We start from the raw sequence: 20,539 nt of genomic DNA, 5'->3' as shown, positions 1-20,539 counted from the left end.
AGGAGAGACTGGGTGGGGAGTGACGTGTTTCCCAGCGCAGTTACAGATCTTTCAGTGCAATTGAGGTGCTTTAACACTTTCACATGGAAATGTTGAGTAACCATTGGTGCATGTTCTGGAGGGGAGAACTAGTGTGGGCACAGACAGTCGAGTGTGGTCAGCCTCAAGGTGGTGGTTGAAACCATGGCTGTGGATGCGGTCACTGTGGAAAGAGTCTTGAATAATTCCATCTTCCATTCCACAAACAGAGTTGGGTGCCCATGCCTGGCACCGTGCTGGCCGTGGTCTGGGGCAGCAAAGTACCCCAAAACACAGGTACACTCTCTGATTTCACAGGGTTTCCTGGCCAAGGGTGAGACCAAAATTGACTTAAACCAAAGAACAAATGATTACAAACTGAGGCAAAAGCTCTGACAGGAAGAAACAAGGCTGAGGAGAACAAATAACACAGAAGAGTTGGGTCTGAACATCAAGGACTAGCTTTACTATTCAGAGCCCACTAGAGGTGTCCAGTAGGAAATGTCCAATAGGGAACCCAGGCCTGGCATCCTTGACTGAGATTCTCCTGGAGAAGTACCTCCCTCCATCTACTTCCTGACAACCTCCTTTCCCTAGCTTGGCTTTGACTTCAACCAATTTTTCATATCAAGCTCCATATCTTCTTTCACCATCCTCCGAGTACTCAAAATGCTGCCAGCATTTCCAGATTTGCCAAACACATGTCCTTCCATAAGAACACTCCTGAAATTCCAACACCCCTCACTTGGCTGATCTGATCAAATAGAAGCAATGGAGATTCACCCTGACACAGTCCCTACCGAGGCATGTTTCCAAAACATGGTTACTCCAGGCGTACTTGCTGACTTTGTAGAGTTATCTTTATTCCCAACTTACTTCTATCCAAATACAATAGACTCATGATGCTTGCCACGTTCAAAACCACAAAAGTACTCCCTGGATTTGGTTCCTAGGACCCCTCATAAATCAGGTAGATGCTGGAGAGACTCAACAATGTGCCAAATGAAAACCATACTTGGCTCTTCTTGATTTTCCACTTCCCTTTGGTTTGCTATTCAGAGGAAATTGTGTTTGTTTGGGAGCTTGGAATCTCTGTAGCCAGCAAAGGCTTATATCATTCTATTTTCTTCTAATGTGCTAATTTGCTTGTCTGGGAAAGAGGCTAAAATGGCATTCTGAAAACAACTTGCAGAGCATCACCTAGACGTGCCAACACGGGGTGTCTTCTTCATGATCATGATTACATGCACGCAGTCCCCATCCTCTCTCTCTCCTTCTCCCTCTCCTTTTCTTCCCATTCTCTTTTGGGTGGGAGGGCTTACTATGTGTCCTGGTTTGTCTTAGTTCCAGCTTACACATAATGTCCAGGGATAACCATTAGGAATGTCCCTGCCAAGCCCCAAAGTACGATGCATGTGAGGTTGAATTGTTTGGTCACCTGCTTCTAAGTGCCATGTTCTGTCCTCCCCGTGCCTGGCACACTGACTGCCTGTTTCTTGGTGTCTTCTCCCTCTGGCTGTCACCAGCAGACCCACTCTCTCTGTGTGTGCATTCCTATTATCAGACCATCTGTTTTTCTCTCTCAGGAGGGTAGTAAGAAAAAATGGGCATTCGTCCATGATATGGTGCAATGCAGAATTGCCGCCAGGACCCCCACTCCTAACCTATCTCTCAGCCAGCCTCCACTAGGCTAAAAAGCCACATTTGAGATACATCTTCATTTTTTTCCTGAAGTGTCACTGCACTGGGAATTCATATTTGCATCCCCAGCAGGGACAGGAACTAAAGCCATTCTGTGTCCTTCCTGTCTTTCCAGATGCATTCTTCCCACCCACAGAAGAGTCTCTGCATTGCAGGTGTGGTCCCTGGGTGTGGCTTCCCTGGAATGGGATGAGGGCAGAATCCAGTTTCCAAGTGTGCCCTGTGCTTGTGTGACACCATCAAATTCCCATCCAACTTAGCTTCAAGCTTAAACCACTCACCTGATGTGGCACAGTGTGCTATGAACTGGATGTTTTTTGCTCCTCCCCAATTTACATGGTACAGTCCTGGCCCCTGATGTGGTGGCATTTTGGAGGAGGGGCCTTTGGGAGCTACTTGGTCAAAAGGCTACATTGGACCTAATACTGAGTGTGACAGCATCAAAAGCTGTGGCCCCATGAATGAGATTATTGCCCTTACAAAGAGGTTGAAGGAAGCACCCTCTTCCCTTCTGTGCCGTGTGAGGATGCAGCAAGAAGGCACCATCTTGGAACCCTCACCAGACAGTGAATCTGGTGGTACCTTGATCTTGGACTTCCCATCCTCAGGATCTGTGAGCAGTAATTCTCTGTTGTTTATAATTATCCCTCTTAATATATTTTGTTATAACAACAGGAACAGACTAAGATAGGAGGTAATTAGTTTTAGATAAGACCTTGAGGGTGGGACCCCCATTATAGTATTAGTGCCCTTATAAGATGAAGAGAGGCCAGAGCACAATCTGTCTTAGCCATGGGAGACACAGCAAGAAGGCAGCTGTCTGTAAGCCAGGAAGTGGACCCTCACAAAGAACTGGCACCTTGATCTTGGACTTCTCAGCCTCCAGAACTATAAGAAGTTTTGTTTCGGCTGCCCTGTCTGTGGTATGTTGTTTCAGCAGCCCAAGGGACAGAGACACAGGGCCAGCAGCTCCCTGAGTTTGGAGGAGCAGTCTGGCCTTCAGACCATTGGTCCAGGTTCTTGGTTTCCAGAGCATTCCTGCTGCCCTCATTCAGATGCAGCTAGGGCAAGGCCTCAAGTTTGGGATGCAAGGTTGGGGTGCAAGAGGAAAGGAGGGGAGGGCTACCTGTACTAAAAGAAAACCTACCCTAATAAGAATAGATGAAATTATAGAAGGCCAGCTTCCTGTGCATGAGAACGTCACTGGCATAGGAGAGGAAAGGCTCAGCCAGGAAGCCACAAGCTGGTACCACACAGACACTCAGAATAATATAGAAGAGGCACACTCACAGGCCTCCTCCTTTCTGCACCCTCCCCATTTCCTGTGAGTGCTCCTGGCCACCCACCCACACAGACACCTACTGAGGCAAGCGCAAGGCAAACATGCAGAGTTCTGGGCCCCTCTGTTTTTCTGTAAGCTTAGATTCATGACAATGACAAATTAGCAGTAGGGTGTCTCTCTTTTTATTTTTAACCTGATGGTTGCTTTGCTAAATGTCCTTGTTAGAGGCTTTTATCACCTCAAACTGAATGCTTTCAGTGTGAGAAGTTATGCTAACTTTTATTATTTTGTTCTTCTATCACTTTTTAAAATATTATGCCTTATGTGTTGAGGACATGGAACTCAGATGGCCTTTGAATCAGTTTCCTATTTCAGTCATAATATATTACTACAAACCTGGGGCTTCAAAAACATAGGGATGATTCCTTTGCAGTTCTGGAGGCTGGAAGTCCCAAATCAAGGTGTCAGTGGGGCCTTGGTCTCTCTGAGGGCTCTAGGACAGATCCTTCTCTGACTCTTCAGCTTCTGATAGTCCAGGTGTTCCTTGGCTAATGACAGCATTGCTCCAGTCTCTGTCTCTGTCTTCACACACCCTCCTTCTCTTTGTGTGTCTTTTATATGAACATTGCCATACAGGTTATGAGCCAGAATGACCACAGTTCAGAATGACCTCATCTTGAAATTCTTAACTCAGTTACATCTATATAGACCCATTTTCCAAATGAGGTCACCTTGAGGTTCTGGAGGTTAGGATATAGGCATACTTTGGGGGACCCCATTCTTCTACCTCTTGATAGCTGTCTCTCAGTATCACTGTGTTTGTCACTGGTTTTTGTATGTAGGCTAGCACAGACCAGGACATACAGATGTACAGACCTAAGTGTGAGCTTTCTGCACACACTCCACCCAGATGCACAACTGGCGTTGGAACTGACCTTTGAACTTGGCTGACACAAATCTACCCCTCCTCTCCACTTCCCAGAATTCTCAGCTGCTGGCCACCTGAAGGTTGTGTGCCCTAATGTGAGGCTTCCTGTGATGTTGCCAAGCATGTGACCCCCTAGGGTGTTGCCTTGTCACTCTTCAGGTGATCTCCTCCAGTTCCCCTACCTATGATTCTAACCTAAGTGGTTCCACAAGTGGTTGCTCTCATTTTTGTAAATACAGTTTTATTGAACCACAACCACACTCATGTATTATCTATGGCTCTTTTGAGCTACAGTAACAGCGTTGGGAATTTGCAAAAGGTATCCTATGGTCCAAAAAGACTCAGAAATCTTCTACCTGACCCTTTACAGAAAACATTTGCAACACCTGGCAGAGCCTCCCTGACCTTTCCTCCTATCAGTTCCCTCCATGCTGTCTCCACCCCAGCTCCTGTGGCACCAAGCACACTGAATCCTCACATCCTCCCACCCAGAGCCCTCCATAATTTCTGGACCCTTTGTCTGGAAGGCTCTTCTACAAAAAAACAGCTCTGTTCCCCTCTCTCTTACTTCCTTCATTTCCTCAATTTGCTGAATTAATTAATGAGTCCTTATTTAATGATGGATGGACCAATGGGTTCCAGTTATAAAGCCCAAAGAGAATGGCCACAAATCCACATTGTCGTCACTGTCACCACAATTGGGGTCTGGGGCATGGCTGTCAGTGGGCTGTAGCTATGGGTGTAGAACAGACCCACATGACAAAGAAATTTCTTGCCTCAAATGTTAGTGGTGGCTGCTGAGACTCGTTGATGACAATTGTGGAGCATTATAGTAAAATGGGTGCCTGGGACCCATCACTGTACATGAGAAAAACCTGCTTTACCTGCACCCTGAAGTAACCCATGTCACCCACCCCTCCTGCTGAGGCACATGCTACATGTTGACTTCATAGTGAATTGGAAAGTCATTACTTTAACAGGCAGAAATTTTTGAAGAATTACACCACCTGGTACTTTCCTTCCTAATCTTTACTATCCATCATTATCCATCATTCCTCCAAAACTTAGCAAAAGGCCCAAACTGGTGGTACATTAGTAAATCTGAATATAGATAGAATGGTTATACCTTTAACAGAGTAATTTTTTTTTTGCGGGGGGGGCACCTCTCATGCACTGTAAGTCAGCCACCGAGAAGCTCTTGTTCCTTCTTCATGGCTTCCTTGCGCCTACTTCTGGTCTCACTACAGAAGGGAAAAGGGAAGCTGCTGCTGGGCTGAGTGGGGTGCTGAGGCTGAGGCCCTTCATGGCTCTTGCTCTGAGCAGAAGAAAGTGTTTTTTTTTTTATTCTTTCTTTCATCCAGGTGGCATGGCTGCATCAGCTGTGACCATGGCCTGATTGTCCCACAGGATCATTTATCATTTACCACCCTTCACCCACCTCTGCTGGTACTGGCTTCAGCTCGCCAACAGCCTCAGGTCCTTTTCTTTCTTTTTAATATTTATTTTTTAGTTATAGGTGGACACAATGTCTTTATTTTACTTTTATTTTACTTTATGTGGTGGTTAGGATTGAATCCAGTGCCTCACTCATGCTAGGTGAGCACTCTACCTCTGGAGCCAGAACCCCAGCCCCCCTCAGGTCCCTTTCTAAACACTGTTTTCTTCAACACTGCACCCCTTCCTTGGAGCTTGCAGGTATTGAGTGACTGCATCCCACAGCTCTGGGCCCACAGCTCTGGCCCCTTCCTTTGGCCCCTACCTACTGGGTTTCTGCCTAGGCACCAGCTCCCACTCACTCAAGCAAAGCCTGAGCCATTGGAGAGATGCTCCATCCCCAGGTCTCAGACTTCCTGGGCCAATGAGTTCAGCTCTTCAGGTTGACTTGACCTTTGGGCCAGGTCAAGCACCTACTGTATGCCAACCACTACACTAAGCTCTTTATGTATCTGTGATCAACATAAGGCCGGCCAGTCTTAGTTCAGTGTCACACTCCAGAAAATGTTAGTCTGACATCTAAAAATAATTGGAAATACATTTAAATCTTTATTGTCATCACTTGGAAAGGTATCACTGGAAGATCACTGTTAAGATAGGTAACAAAATTTCTTAAAATTCTCATAACCATTTACCAATTAGAACTAAAATGATAGTTATTGTTTGTCTTATCAAATATCAGACCTAGACTGTGGTTTTAGTTCGTATTGAAAAATGTCTTCATTAGTTTCCCAGGGCTGCTATAACAAAGTCTCACCAAAAGGGTGGTTTAAAACAATGAAAATGGATCATCTCACATTTCTGGAGGCAGAAAAGCCAAGAGCAAGACCTCAGCAGGGCCACACTCCCTCTAAAACCTTAAGGGAACCCTCTCTTGCCTCTTAGCATCTGACAACTTTTCAGCATGCTTTGGTGTTCCTTGGTTTGCAGATGTGTCACTCAAATCCCACATCTTCACCTGGCACTCCCACTGCGTGTGTTTCTCTCTACGTTTCCAAATTTCTCCCTTTTGGAGGATACTGACCATATTGGATTAGAGCCCATCCTAAAGTTTTCATTTGAGCTTGAGTAGTCTGCAAAGACCCTATTTCCAGATAAGGTCACATTCTAAGAACTAGAGTTTAGGACTCCAATGTGTCTTTTTGCGGGAACAAACTCAATCCATAACAGTTTCTTGCTGGATTCATAAGCAAAGTCCTTTGTTATCTCAGTGAGAAAACAAGAGCTCTGTCAAGGGCAGTCAGGAAGGGATTTCCAGAGGACTTAAGTGTGGACTGGGTCCTTAAAGGATACCTGTGATGACTGCGAGATCTCCAGGAGAAGTCAAGAGACAGAGGGAGCCAGGCAGGAAGAAGATGTAGTCAAGCACAGAGAAAAGCAATGGCATGCTGTGGTGAGGGTGGAAAGACCAGCCCTGGGGCTAGGCAATTTGTGGGTCAAGAGGGAAAGACAGGATTGGGAAGAACATATGGAGGGACATTCCAAAGGGTCTTTTAATCCTAATGCTAAAGAAAGTTTGGTTCTTATTCTCTTATCATATAGAAAACAAGGAACCAATGGGAATTTTCAACTGAAGTCACTTGATTTAAATTTGTTCTCAATCTTAGAGTGACACCTTTTTGGACAAAGTTGAACCAAGACTCTCTTGAACCAAGGCTTAAGTAGATCTTATTCATTAAAGGTTGAATTCTGTTATCTTTAAAAAGAGGATCATTTGGTCTTGATAGAGCAATGAGTAAGGAGGGTGAACTGAATCAAGCCCAGAACATAGTCTACAAGCCAGAGTCCCAGTGGGACTCCCAGGAGGCAGACCCAGCTTGGAGGCCTGGGTGGAAGAAGTATGGACGAGGACTCTCACAAGATGCACCTGGAACAGGAGATGCAGGATCGGCTGGGGAAAAGCTCAGCTGTGACACAGTCCATTCCACATGGAACTCTAGATCTCTGGAGCTAGGGCAGCTCAGTGACATTGACCCAATCAGGATGAAAGGACAGGCCTTGATGACTATCTATTGACCAATCACTGTATGTGAGCCATCCCTCATCAGGGATGTGACCTTAGCCAAGGACCTTTTTTTTTGCAAAAGAGTGGAGGATGATGGGGACCTCATTTATCACATTGTTTTGAAAAACCCAGCCACTGACATACAGTATGTCTAATAAGCTCAAGGAAAACAAAAAGATTAGGTGTTGCCTAAAAACAGATGAGCCTGAGAAAATAGACCACAGAGATTACAGGGGAAGTACCTCAGTGTGATTGATGTGGTTAAAGACAGAGAAAGTAAATGGAGAAGATAAGTGCTTGGATGTCCTTTCTGTTTGGGAGCATAGTCGAGTGTCACTCAATGACAGGAGAAATACATCTTGAGGTGATTTCATCCTCATGTGAACCCTGTAAAACACACTTACACACACATCTGATGTCACTAGATGGTATAATCAGTGTGACTGCTATCCTATATGTGGTACATTATTGACTATGTAGTGCATGACTGTAAGTTTTCCTGCTCTTAGAGACAAGACAACCAGTCATATTCTTTCTTTGTTTATGACCTACAAGAGGAAAAGCCAGAGAATGGGGAGATGGGAGAAGTCTTCTGGAGGAGGTTTTCACACTATTTGGTAAAGAAAATAAATCATCATTAGCCAAATAGAAAGAGAAGCCCTGGAAATGCCAATGTTTGCAAGAAAGCACCAGGAGGCTTCTCACATCCAGGCTGTGCACCAAGGGCAGGCTGAGTGCCTGGAAGCTTCATCCAGGGCAAACAAGGCCTTCCTGCAGAAAACAAATCCTGGGCTTATCCAAAGAGCAACTGAGAAAACTAAGACCATTTAAAAAAAAAAGTCATGTTCCATATGGCAATTGAGCGAGTAGTATGCATCTTGTACTATCATTTTAAAGGAGTGATTTATGAATAGAGAAAGAAATATTGACTCATTAGTGACAGGTGAGGACAGTGGGTAGAGCACCCATGTTGCTGCTTCCACCATTTGAGAAGCTGTGCAGGTACCAGAGAGCAGCAGGGAGCACAGAAGACAGAACCACTACAGGAGCCAACATAGGGAGGGTGGCCCCAAGGCCCTGAGCTTGATCTTCTCTGACTCCTCCCTGAAACTCAACCACTTTCTTCTACCTACAAAATATAAGTTCCTCCATAGCTGAGGTTCTCTGCATGCCAATGCTGGAGCCCCTAATTTGCTCTGCACGGTGTGAATGGGGTCGATTGTTGCTGATGGTTTGAAGGAAGACCCTTCCTGCAGCTCAATAGAGAACAACTGGGAGAGGACTGTCCTATCTTGCTAAAAGTGTGTCAGAATTGGATTCACACCCTGGTTTGAGAAACTCCAAAGTTACTGTTCTTTTTGTGTCACTTGTGGTCATCAATCTTCTTTTTTCTCCCTGCTATGCCTAATGGATCAGCCCATTTTGTAATGCAAATTCTGCAGTCCATATAGTCTTCACAGGTTGGGGGCATAGTCCACAGGACACCCCTCCCCTCCAGCATTCCCAGACCACCAACACTTTTGATCAACTGACTATGGATGTGGGAGTTCCCTCCATTTGCTTAAGTTTTACCAAACCAACTCATAGAACTCAGGAAAGTGCCATACACATGAATGATTTTAGTTTTGACCAGTCAAAGGAAGAAATGCATAACACAAAGTCCAAGAGGATCCCAAATATGAAGTTTCCATGTCCTTAGGATGCATCACCAATCAGGAAGCTCACCTGAGCCCACAAGTTTCCAGGGTTTTCTCAGTGTTTATTATGGGGGCCTGTTTGGATGGTTGATTGAATCATTGGCCACACTAAACTTAATCTCCAGCTTTCTTCCCTCCTTCAAGGTAAGGACATCATGTGGCTCAAAGCTCCAACACTCTAATCACAGAGTTGGTCTTTCCAACTTGAAAGCCTGAAACATGGTTGACCACGACCCATCCTGAAGTCATCTAGGGTCCCTCTCCATTCATTAGCATAGATTCAAGTGTGGTCCAGGTACCCATCATGAATTTCAAAGGCAATCCTATCACTTGGGAATTCCAAAGGTCTAGAGGCTCCTTCCCCAGAATGAAGGTCATAGAATAGCCAGATTCTTCACCATACAACCTCAGTGACTAGTGGTAGTCATGTTTGTAGTTTCCCTGGAGCATCAGGTTTGTCCCTGATAAGAATCTTTCCAGCACTGGACAGCCTCCCAGAGAGTGTGTTTGAGCTTAGAGAACTCCCAAGTTCTTCCTTTCCTGGGGCTAAAATCTATCTTTCTATGAGCATCTGTTAAGCAAGGAGTTATGAATTTCCACTCCAAGGATCTAGAGTTACCCCACTATCTTCTCTACAGAAGCTTTCACTTCCAAGAAAGAAACCTGGACATTTATTGCCCAGAGTAGGACCTGTAAAGTTTCACCAACCATGAAACAGAGCTGGACTCTGTCCAACCCCTCTCGGAAAGCAGCAAGGCTCTGTCTGGCCTGACAGAAGTTTTATTTATCCCCTTGATATAGTATTTTTCTTTCACATGTCCTAGGTCCTATAAGAGTATCTCCTCTCTTTTTATTTTGTAATTATTTCAAATTTAACAAAAAGTTTGAAAAAGCAGTTCTAAGAATCCAAGTCACCTTCACTCTGTTTCCACAGTTTTTCAATGTCTTCTGCTTTATTTACTAGCTCTTTTTCTTCTTAAGCACATTCATTCAAGAATGCCCTTCATCTTTTTTAAAAACTATTTGAGGGCAAGTTGTAGCAATGTTGCCCATTATTACAATGCTCCAGTGTTTATTTTCCCCAAACAAGGGCACTCTCCTGCCAAGTTCCACTACAGCCATGTAAATTGGGAAGTCAGTGTTATTCTGATACCACCACACAACTCACACCCCTGACACCATCATTCATCCCATATCCCTGATATCACTGTGCAACCCACAAACTCCATCTGACTGACCCAGCCATGTCCATGTCCCTCAGTCCAGGAGCATACATTGCTGTCATATTTCTTCTGTTTTCTCCAATGTGGAAGAGATCCTCAATCCTTTGTTCCACAGGGACTCTGGGGAGACCCCTCACTCTGGGTCTCATCACCAGACTTGGGCCTCAAACTCTTGGCAGGAACATCTCAGAAGTGAAGCTGTGCTTTTCTTGTCGCATTGAGTCAGGAAGCGCACCAGAGCTGCCTGTCCTAAACTGGGAGCTGCTAACCTGGACAACTGGGCCATTCATGCCTGCCAGGTTTTCTTTTGTATTTGGTTGACATCTGAGGAGCAATGCCCTGAGACTGTCAATCCTCTGCCCACCATCAGACCTCCACTCTCCAACTTCATCATCCTTTGATGAACCATGCACTGATTAACCAACACTGAGCTTGTTGCCAAATGGTGATTTCTATTACCATCCTTTTCTTTACATTTACTAATTGGCCTTCTACTAAGAAGAAAAGCATTCTCTTCTCCCGCGTTTATTTATCTATTCAGAGTCTATTTTTTCCATTGGATGTAATTTCTATCATTATATGTTAATACTTAAGTTGTCCCAGATTTGGCCATTCTGGGTCCCTTCAAGCTCATTCTGTCTCATTGTCATATATTCCCAACATCCTCTAAACATTTTCTCTTTTCCTGGCACAAAAATGATGTTTCAGGCTCATCTTGTACTTTTCTTTTTTCTTCTGCCCCAGCTCTGGAATCACCCATTTCTCCAAGAAACCTTAGATAACTTTCAGTGAAGAAGGGTATTTATCTGTAAACTAAGACTTGGGTGGTTGGTTTGCAAATCACTAGGGAATGTCCTTGCCCCTAAGCCCTTTCGGTAAACAAAGCTCAGTCTCTTTCTCTCTCTTTGTCTTAAACTATGAGTCAAACACTATTTCTAATTCCAGTTCCTTATGTGGGGTCCTCTATAGCCTTCAACTCTCAATAGTCTGTGTTCTCCTTCCACCAGTAAAAGTTTCCCAGCATCCTCATAGATTTCTTCTTTGCTCAGCCCCCTGTGTGGAGCCAATTTCCTAATCACTGGCTGACTCTGCAATGGGTCCTCAGCCTCACCACTTTGACCTTTGGCTATGCCACCACCTCCCAGGGAAGGAAAAATAAAAGAAAAGGAGGAGTAAAACAGGAGGCTCCAAAATTTTGTTTTCCCAATCTAGTTTATGAAGCACCAGACTTTGCAAGAGGTTGTTGTTAAATCAATGTTTTATTTGTGTTTTTAGTGTTTACCTTGAGTCAAGTGATAGTCTAAAGAGTTCTAACTAATTTAATTCTCACAAAACCATTCCAAATACTGCCATTTTCCTCATGTTCTAGATTTAAAAACAAAAAATAAAGAAATAAACAAACAAAAACGTATTCCAGAGAGCATCACTGTTGTCCAAGGACATCTAGCTGGGTACTGGTGAGTGGTTGGGCCCTGCTAGAGTGGCACCAGGGCTTGCTATTCCTGATAGTTGCTATGTTGCTGTCTGGCTGTTAGTGACTTGAAAGGAGCTCTCAGCTCTCCAGGCCTCTTCCATTTGCAGAGGACACAGATTTGTTCATAAAATAGCACAGAGATTTCAAAAACAGTGAAATAGCTTGGTTGGACTTATCTTCTTGCAGGTAACAATGATAAAACCAGTACAAAATTTTAAAGCCATCTCTAAGGACTGAAGAGTGTCTACAGCAAGCAGAGACTAAGAAGGACATCTGCTCTTGTGACATGGACTGTGATGAATGAGTGGGAGTGCCTGGCTTTTCTTTGGACGATACTATCCAGTCTGGGAGGGGCACAGGCAGAAAGCAGCAGCCTTGCTAGCCCAAGGTGTAAGCGGTTAGAACCCGGGGCCGGCAGAGCAGCAAGAAGGGAGTCGCAGAAATGGTGAGCAAAATGAATAATCAACTTTTAAAAATCCCAATTTAAAAAAGCATCAAAATATACCAGCCATTTTGCATTAAAGCCTATAACTGGAAACTATAAAGCATTACTTAAAGAAACTAAAGAAAATCTAAAGAAACAGAGAGATACCATGTTCAGAATTGGAAGACTCAGTATTGTTGAGATCCATCCCTGCGTCCCCACCTCATTAAACTAGAGATTTAACACAGTCCCAATCATAATAATGCTACAAAGTTCTGGAAAAGAACAGGGAAAGCTGTTTTTAAAATCAATATGGACATGTGAAGATCTAAAAAACCAATAATCTTGGGGAGAAACAGAAGATTTATCCCATTTGACTTTAAGATCTCTAAAACTACAGTAATGTGTACATTTATGGTATCAGCGAGGTGTGAAGAAAGATCAATAGAAAGGAGTCAGAATTCAGAAATAGACCTAAACTTAGATAGCCAACTGATCTTTTACAAAGACGGGAAAACCATTCACTTGGAAAGGAAAGTTAACAACCAATGCAAATGACTGTAGAACTATATAAACAAGTGTTTTATCCCTGCTTCACACCACACAGAAACATTCATTTAAAATGCATCAAAGACCTAAAAGTAAATATTAAATCTATGAATCTTTTTAAAAATATTTTTTAGTTGTAGGTGGACACAATGCCTTTATTTTTATTTATTTATTTTTATGTGGTGCTGAGGATCAAACCCAGTGCCTCACCTATGCTAGGTGAGCACTTTACCACTGCTCCAAAACTATGACTCTTATAAAAGAAGACACAGTATATCTTCATGACCTGGAGGCAGGTGACGATTTCTTAGGATGCAGAAAGCACTAACCGTAAAAGGAATTTTTGATAAATTGTAGATACCGAGACACTAATATGGAAATGATTACAGATCTGGAGAAGATATTAGTAAAACAGATCATACAAAGTACTTTTAGCTAAAATGTATAAAGATTTCCTAAAAGTCAATCACAAAAACACAACATAGAAAAAAGGGCAGAAGACTTGAACAGACACTTCATAAAGAAGGAGTGTGAATGGCCAATACACACGTAAAAATGTGATCAATGTCGTTAGCCATCAGAAGATGCAGATCAAGGCACAATAATATACTACTATCCCTGCCCCTCAAGTGGTTCCCACACTGATCTGCTAATACATGCATGCCGTGCCTCAGTTTCCCTACTGAGATCACACATTTTAGAAAGATCACAGCACCCAATGTTGGAGAAAATGCAGGGTAACAGAAGCCCCGTGTCACGATGAAAACACAAAAGTGGAACAAGCATGGCAGTTTCTCATAAGGCCACACAATTCTACTCCTTGGTGTCTATTCAAAGGCCATAAGAGCATCTACACACAAAAATATTGTAAATTAGTTTTCACAGCAACTTAATTCATAATGGTCAAAATTAGAAATAGCCCCTATTTCCAAGAGTATGGGGCTAAATACACATATTGTGTTTTCTTTATAAAGTAGAACATCACCATTAATAAAAAGAAACACATTACTGACATATACAACAATGTGGGGAAATTTCAGATATTGTCCTCGGTGAAAAAAAACTGTGCCTGACACAAAAGAATGGCACCTATAAAATGACCCCACTTATGTGAAGTTCTGGAGGGGGTGGTTCCTGGGAGGGAGAGGTGGGAGTGAGCCACGAGGGATTACTGAGGAGGGAGAAGAGAAAACTTTCCAGGGATCTGGAAAACTGCCTTTCTTAATTGGTGTGTGGGTTTCACAGGTGCATTTATGTGTCAAAATCATACAGTTAAAATTGTGCATTTTAATTTATATAAGTTTTACCTTAAAAGAAGAACCACAAAATAAATTAATAGTTGAGTCACAGTTGGAGAGTAGGGGGTGGCACAGATGAAGCAGGAGGGGCAGAATGTTGGTCATTGCTGAGGCTGGGTTGTGTGTACAAGGGAAGCTATTATGCTTCTCTGTTTACCTTACATATGTTAAAGATTTTCAATAATAAACAGCACAGGGGCCCAGCCCTAAGGAAATTAGACATTAGCCTAATGAGTTTTAACTGGGGAGAGGGAATGCTCTCAGTTTAAACACCTGAACTGGGAACTCCAGATGGGGCTCAGGAGGGAAAAGGGGTTGGGTACCATATCATGAGGACTTTGTGGACAGAGTGGTAAAGATGAGTGGTATAAGTGGGTGGAGAGTGACGAAACTGTCTACTTCACATCCTCTTACCCACGTCCCTCTCCCAGTGGGTACCCTAGGTCATAGCCCTCTTCCACATCCTGAGCGTCAATTGATTCCCATGCTGATTTGTTACAACTGATGACATGTTCATGCTGTGCCTCAGTTTCCCCAGCTCTCTCACAGAGCAGTAGTCAACTTCTCTGCAGTAGTCAACTTTCTCTGAGGGGAAAGGGAGGTTTTAGGCTGAGGGTCTTCTAGCATCTTGGTAGGAGGTAGCTGGACCCAGACACATGTGTGCTTGGGCAGATGAACAACTGGGCATTCCTTCATAGTCATATTATTTTAATATTAGTTTAACATTCTCCTAGTGGAGATAGAAAGAAACAGATTTTCTTCTGAGAAAAAAGATGTCATATCTCCTTCTTTTTGTTCCAATTAAGAGATTAGCTGCATTTCATTTACTAAATTAGATAACTTCTTGGAAGGCATGGTAAAAAATAACAACAACAAAAAATCATGAAATCTAAATAATAAACTGCCTCTGCTCTTCCTGGTCAGAACAGCAACTGCCTGGGCATCAATCCATCTGTCACACCACCAAGCCATCCAACAGGATAGGTCAGTGCCTACGGGCTTCGAAGTTTGCATGTGAGCCATCTCTCTGCTGTCAAGAGTGGGCTCCAGTCACCCATTACATGTGGAACCACATAAGAGGCTTGAGGAAAAATGTTGCAAAAGTGATGTCAGAACAAGGCAAGGCCTCAGAGGTTCAAATCCAGGCAGCCAGCTGTCCAAGTGGCCCTCCTGTCAATCCAGCTCTGGCTCTGGCCAGGAAGCTAGGACATCAGGCTGTGGGCAAGTGGCCCAGTTAACTAGAGGCCACCTTTCTTGTCATATCTTCATTTCCTATGACCATCCTTCTTGTGTAGGGACTGTGCCACTTGCTCCCTTGAGGTGATTCTTGTCCTTCTGTATTGCCCTCTCCATCATCCCAGTCAATCAGCTTGGCCTAGTAGAAATCTAGAGTCCAGCAGGCCAGGGTTCAAAATTCCAGCATAATGCCATGGCTTGTGTGACCTACATCAGTTTCCTCTTTGTCACACAAGGACAGTGACACCTGCTTATTTCCCCATGTTGTACAGATTCAATGAAATCGTGTGTGTAAAGTATCTAGCAGTGCCTGGTCTGGTACTCAGTAAGGATGGTGAACTTGGGAACCATTGCGAAGGTGCTTTTTACATGGCAGGTGCTCAGTGAGTATTAACTGGTTCAACTGGAATGCAGTGCAGAAGCATAGCACCTGTGTTGTCTCCTCAGTTCTGTCTCTGTCTCATTTTGGCTAAATGAACAGCATTTGTTCATTCACAACATACAGCTCACTGTGTACCACATCTTGCACTAAGTGCTAGGGAATCAGAAACAAGTACATCATTAAGGCAGAATCCCACCCTAGAGAATCACACACCCTGGGGAACCCAGTAAGGAACACCCCTGAGTTGTGTCCCTCTCTTCTCTGCAGGAGATCATCACCTCCATCCTGCTAAGTGGGTGGATTGGGCCCAACATTCAGCTGCCTGAGTGCTATGGACTGAGGCTAAAGCACATGAAGTCAAATGAGATCCACTGGCTGCACCCCCAGATGAAGGTGGGTGAGGTGCAGGACAAGTATGAATATCTACACGTGGAGGATGAGTGGAGGTAGGAATGTGGGGTGGGGAAGCCCTGGAGGTCCTCCCCAAAGCACTCCCCATCCTCAAAATCTTCTAGAAAATCCAAGTGGCATCGTAGACTTAGACCTCCTCCTGCATTTTCAAAGCCTGATGTGGACTCACAGTAAATCTGTATCCAGAAGTGTTCCCAGTTGGGATACTGTAGTGCTATGGTGAAGGGGAGCAAAGGATAGGGAGGATGGAGGGACCCATTTCCTCCTGGAGATTCGAGCTTCCCTGCATCACCCAGTGTCTGACCGCCTATCACAGGTATGACCTTCAAATCCGCTACTTGCCAGAAGACTTCATGGAGAGCCTGAAAGAGAACAGGACCATGCTGCTTTATTTTCACCAACTGATAAAAAGTTCCTTCAGAGTTCCATTGCACCCTCCAGGCCAAGTGTATCCATAGGATGATGGAAAGACAAAGCCCAGATTTGTCTTTTTTGCTATGCCTGAGGATCATTATCAGTTGTTCCAACCTTGGTGCAGACCAACCTGTTCCATAAACTCCCAGCTCCTCTAGGACTTCCTTGGCTTCCAAGGTGATTGGGCTAATGAAGCAGGAGCAGGTTAACATACAGGCCCTGGGGTCTTTCATAACTGGTTTTTAGCCAGCTCTGCCATTTACTAACCTGGTATTCTCAGAGACTTCATTTACCTGCATGAAACTGTCTCCTCATCTATAAAATACTAATACCTACTCAATGGGGTTATTGTGAGGATCAAATGACATCATTGGCACTGTGCAGGTAAGCTGTCTCTGGGAAGATGAGATCCCTGGTTTAGAGCATCTGCCAATTCCCATGGTGTAAATGCTCCTTCCAAGACCTGATTCAAGCTACCAATGGGATATTCACCAGTTCACAAAACTTCTAAAGATGTGATAACTGGCTCTCTTGAACAATTGCCAAGCCTCTTTGACATGCCATAGCATTAAATAAGTGCCCAGCACCTGTGTGAAGATGTGCCAAGGAAGAGTGAGCTACTTCCATTATTTTCTAGCTGGTCTCAGCTGCATCTCCCCTATGGTTTCCTGGACACTAATCCAGGCAGGGCTTTGAAAAAATTAATGACTCCTCCCCAAATATGGGGGGTCGGTTCTCTCCAAATTGGGATGGGGTGAAGACTCTGAAGCAGGAAGAGAATGTGTATGAAAGTTCACCTGTGAAGGGGCTCAGGGGCCCAGAGTGCAGAGGCAGAGCTGAGAGGGAGCTTCCATCCTGCTCCCCATCCCTGCTCAGTGCTTGTCTGTGGTTAGGAGAGCATGAGACGGCTTGGAGGCAGAGGTGTGTCACCTCCTGGGGCCTCTGCTCAGGGAAGGGGACAATAAGGGTGTGAGTCTGAACTGTGATCCTTCTCTTGCCTGCTCCGGAGTGACTACATGCAGTGCTATGCCAGCAAGGTCAGCGAAGGCATGGCCCTGCAGCTGGGCTGTCTGGACCTCAGGTAAGTAGCCTCAAGGTCTCACCTGGGAGAGCTGGGCCAGAGGCTGGCCTGGACTTTCAAGCATCTAGGGTGGAAGTGGGAGTGGGCATGTGAGAGCTGAGAAGGGGAGGAGAGGAAGCCAGCAGAGTGGGCCTCTGAGGTGCTCCTCATCTGGTCCTTGGAATAAATGGGAGAGAAGAACCAGCTCCCTCTGCTCAGTCCCCACTCCCTGCCCTGCCCTTGCCTCTGGGCTGCCTGGTTCTCCCTCTGTCCTTTTCAAGTGTTTCTGCAAATGCTTCAGAGCACAAGGCCAGGCCCTGGGGCTGTTGGAATTTAGGGGTACCCATCTTTGCTGCCCACTATGGCACTGCAGCTCCAGGAGGTACTCTGTGTGAAATTAGCACAGCATTCAGCGATGTCCTTGAGCTCACAGTGTTTGGGAGTTGACAGATTTGTACACAATTAATCATAATACAAGGCAGAAGGAACATGTACCACTTTCAAGTGAAGCCATTAACCTTGCCTGCAGGCAGCAGGGAGAGGGGATTTGAACTGCTCCTGGAAGGAAAAAATACCTCTTGGTTGGCAGATAATGGCACCCAGTGGGACATGCATTCTAGCCCTCCCAGGGATGGAGGAAGAAAGGCATAGACTAGAGAATGGGGGTGGGGTGAACTTGGAGAGCGAGGATGGCTGGCATGTAAGAGGCCATGATAATGGCAGGCTAATGACATCATTAGGACAACAGATACCATGTGCCTTGTCCTGCCTTCCAGGAGTCCTGCAGCCCTATACCCTGAATGGCATCCTATAATCTTCCCCTCTGGAGTTAGACAGTTCTAAAGAGTTTATCTTTTCCTTTTTGTTGGTGGATCTCACACTTAGGGTTGTGGTATCACTTGGAAACTCCAGTGAATCACCTGTCAGTCATCACTTAGTGAAAACAACCTACAGGGGGATCCATTTGCATTCCACTTCACATTTTTACATCCTCCAGTCATCCCCAAACTGTTATTGGTTGTGGCTTCAGTGCCAGGGCCTGTGCTAAGAGACTGGAGGACGAGGCTCTGGAAGAGAGTGTGGTCAGGAATAGGCAGGCTAGAGAGGCTGCTCTCTGATCAGCCAGGATTGCTCCCAGGTCTGTTTCCTGAAAAGAAACAGCCTCATGTCTCCTGAGTTTCAGGAGCATCAGATAGAGGTTCCTATTCTTACCAGTGACCCCTGAGGTCAGGGGGTTTGCTGATGGGGAAAGGGCATGGGAAAAACCTACTTTGTAAAACTGATAGAAGATTTTTCAGGTCTGATCATTTTTAAATGAAAAGGGTAGATGGAATGTGGTTTTATGTGAAGTTGGGCTATTTTATATTGAAGTTTTGACTATTGTCACAAACAGAGTCAGATACGGTTCTGAAAATCATACCATGAAGTCAACTCTTCCAGGGATGTGACTCTTGCTTGAAAATCATGGGTAACAGTCTCTTGTCCTGTTAACATCACAGATTATACACTTTGCCTATGGCTAACGGCATCACCAGGAAAAGAGTATGCGTTGTTTCTTGGTGTAAAAAAGAAGTATGGTAGGTGCAGCAGACATGAGATTAGGGACATGAATCCTCTGTGGACTCAGATCAGATCCTATCTGGAGAATTGGATATAATGATGTACAGCACAGGTCAGAAGTTGGGCTTTCTGGGCATGCATCCTGGGGCTTGCATTGACTCTGTTATTCTGGGCAAGTCGTCTGATCTCCCTGTGCCTCAGTTCCTTCATCTGTAAAATCGGAATGATGGAACAACTTCACAGGGTTGTTAGGAGGAATTAGTGAGTTACTATATTTCAAGTACTTACAACCATGACAGGGACTAAAGTGTTCTGTAACTGTGTATTTACTTGGCTGACATTTTTCTCTCAACCCTTATTTTATTTACTTATTTGTCTCTAATAGACTTTTGTTCAGAGAAGTTTTAAATTTGCAGCAAAACTGAGCAGATGGCACAGAGTTCTCTTGTGCCTCCTCTCCCATACCTGCACAGCGCACCATCATCGCCACTCTGCGAGTGTGGAGCAATTGCTCCGATTGATGCGTCATTATCACCCAAATGCCACAGTGCACATGAAACTTCTCTCCTGGAGGTGCACATTCTCAGGGTTTGGACAAATACTTGCATCCACAACTATGATATCATACGGGCTAGTTTCACTGCCCCCTAGTTTCTCCTGCTCTAAGTTAAAATGTGAAACTCATGGCCTATATGCTAGAAATAAGTTTGAGGAACCAAATGATTTGTCCCCCTGTGGCATCTTAAACAGACTCAGTTTTCCCCAGGTAGGAAGACCCCCTGTCTTACTCTGCCTGGAGTTCAGTGCCCTCCATTCACTGGGTAGCACCATCCCCGTGTCTCCCAGCATGCTTATTTTCTTGTGAATGACAGCTACTTATGTTGCTTGACAATATATTCAAAGACACCATTTATTAAAAATTGTTCAGGACATAATATTGTATTTTTATTCTTCTATTGGAGGTTTTTTTCTATAATTTCATGCTTTAGATGTTCTTGACCCTGTGATATGAAAATATTTTCCTAGATTTCTTTTTCTAGCTTTATAATGGTTTTATTGCTTATATTTATCTATGTTTAATCTATATCTATATTTATCTATATTTAGAAAATAAATATTCCAGATAATAGTTTGAGGTGAGGATCCAACCTTCCTATTTTCTAAACAGGGTAAGCAGTCTGAGCTCATTGCTTTGGGGTCATAAGTTACTTGCTTCTCTCTGCTAATAGTATTAGTAGCACAAAACCGGTCCCAGATGTCTATAGGACACCTCGCTTAAAGGATTACTGAGTTATTATTTTTTTCTTCTTCGTACTAGGGATTTAACCTAAGGGTGCGTTATCACTGAGCTACATCCTCAGCCCTTTTATTTTTAATTTTGGA

The 20,539-nt window shown here is 44.2% G+C and overlaps 1 pseudogene; it reads left to right on the top strand.

Annotated features, from left to right (window-relative positions):
* Window positions 1–20,539, top strand: part of LOC143390231 (protein-tyrosine kinase 2-beta-like) — a 49,621-nt pseudogene that overhangs the window by 4,019 nt on the left and 25,063 nt on the right.

Source organism: Callospermophilus lateralis, unplaced genomic scaffold, assembly GCF_048772815.1.
Source record: "Callospermophilus lateralis isolate mCalLat2 unplaced genomic scaffold, mCalLat2.hap1 Scaffold_52, whole genome shotgun sequence".
NCBI lineage: Eukaryota > Metazoa > Chordata > Mammalia > Rodentia > Sciuridae > Callospermophilus > Callospermophilus lateralis.
This window is presented reverse-complemented; position numbering and strand designations above follow the sequence as displayed.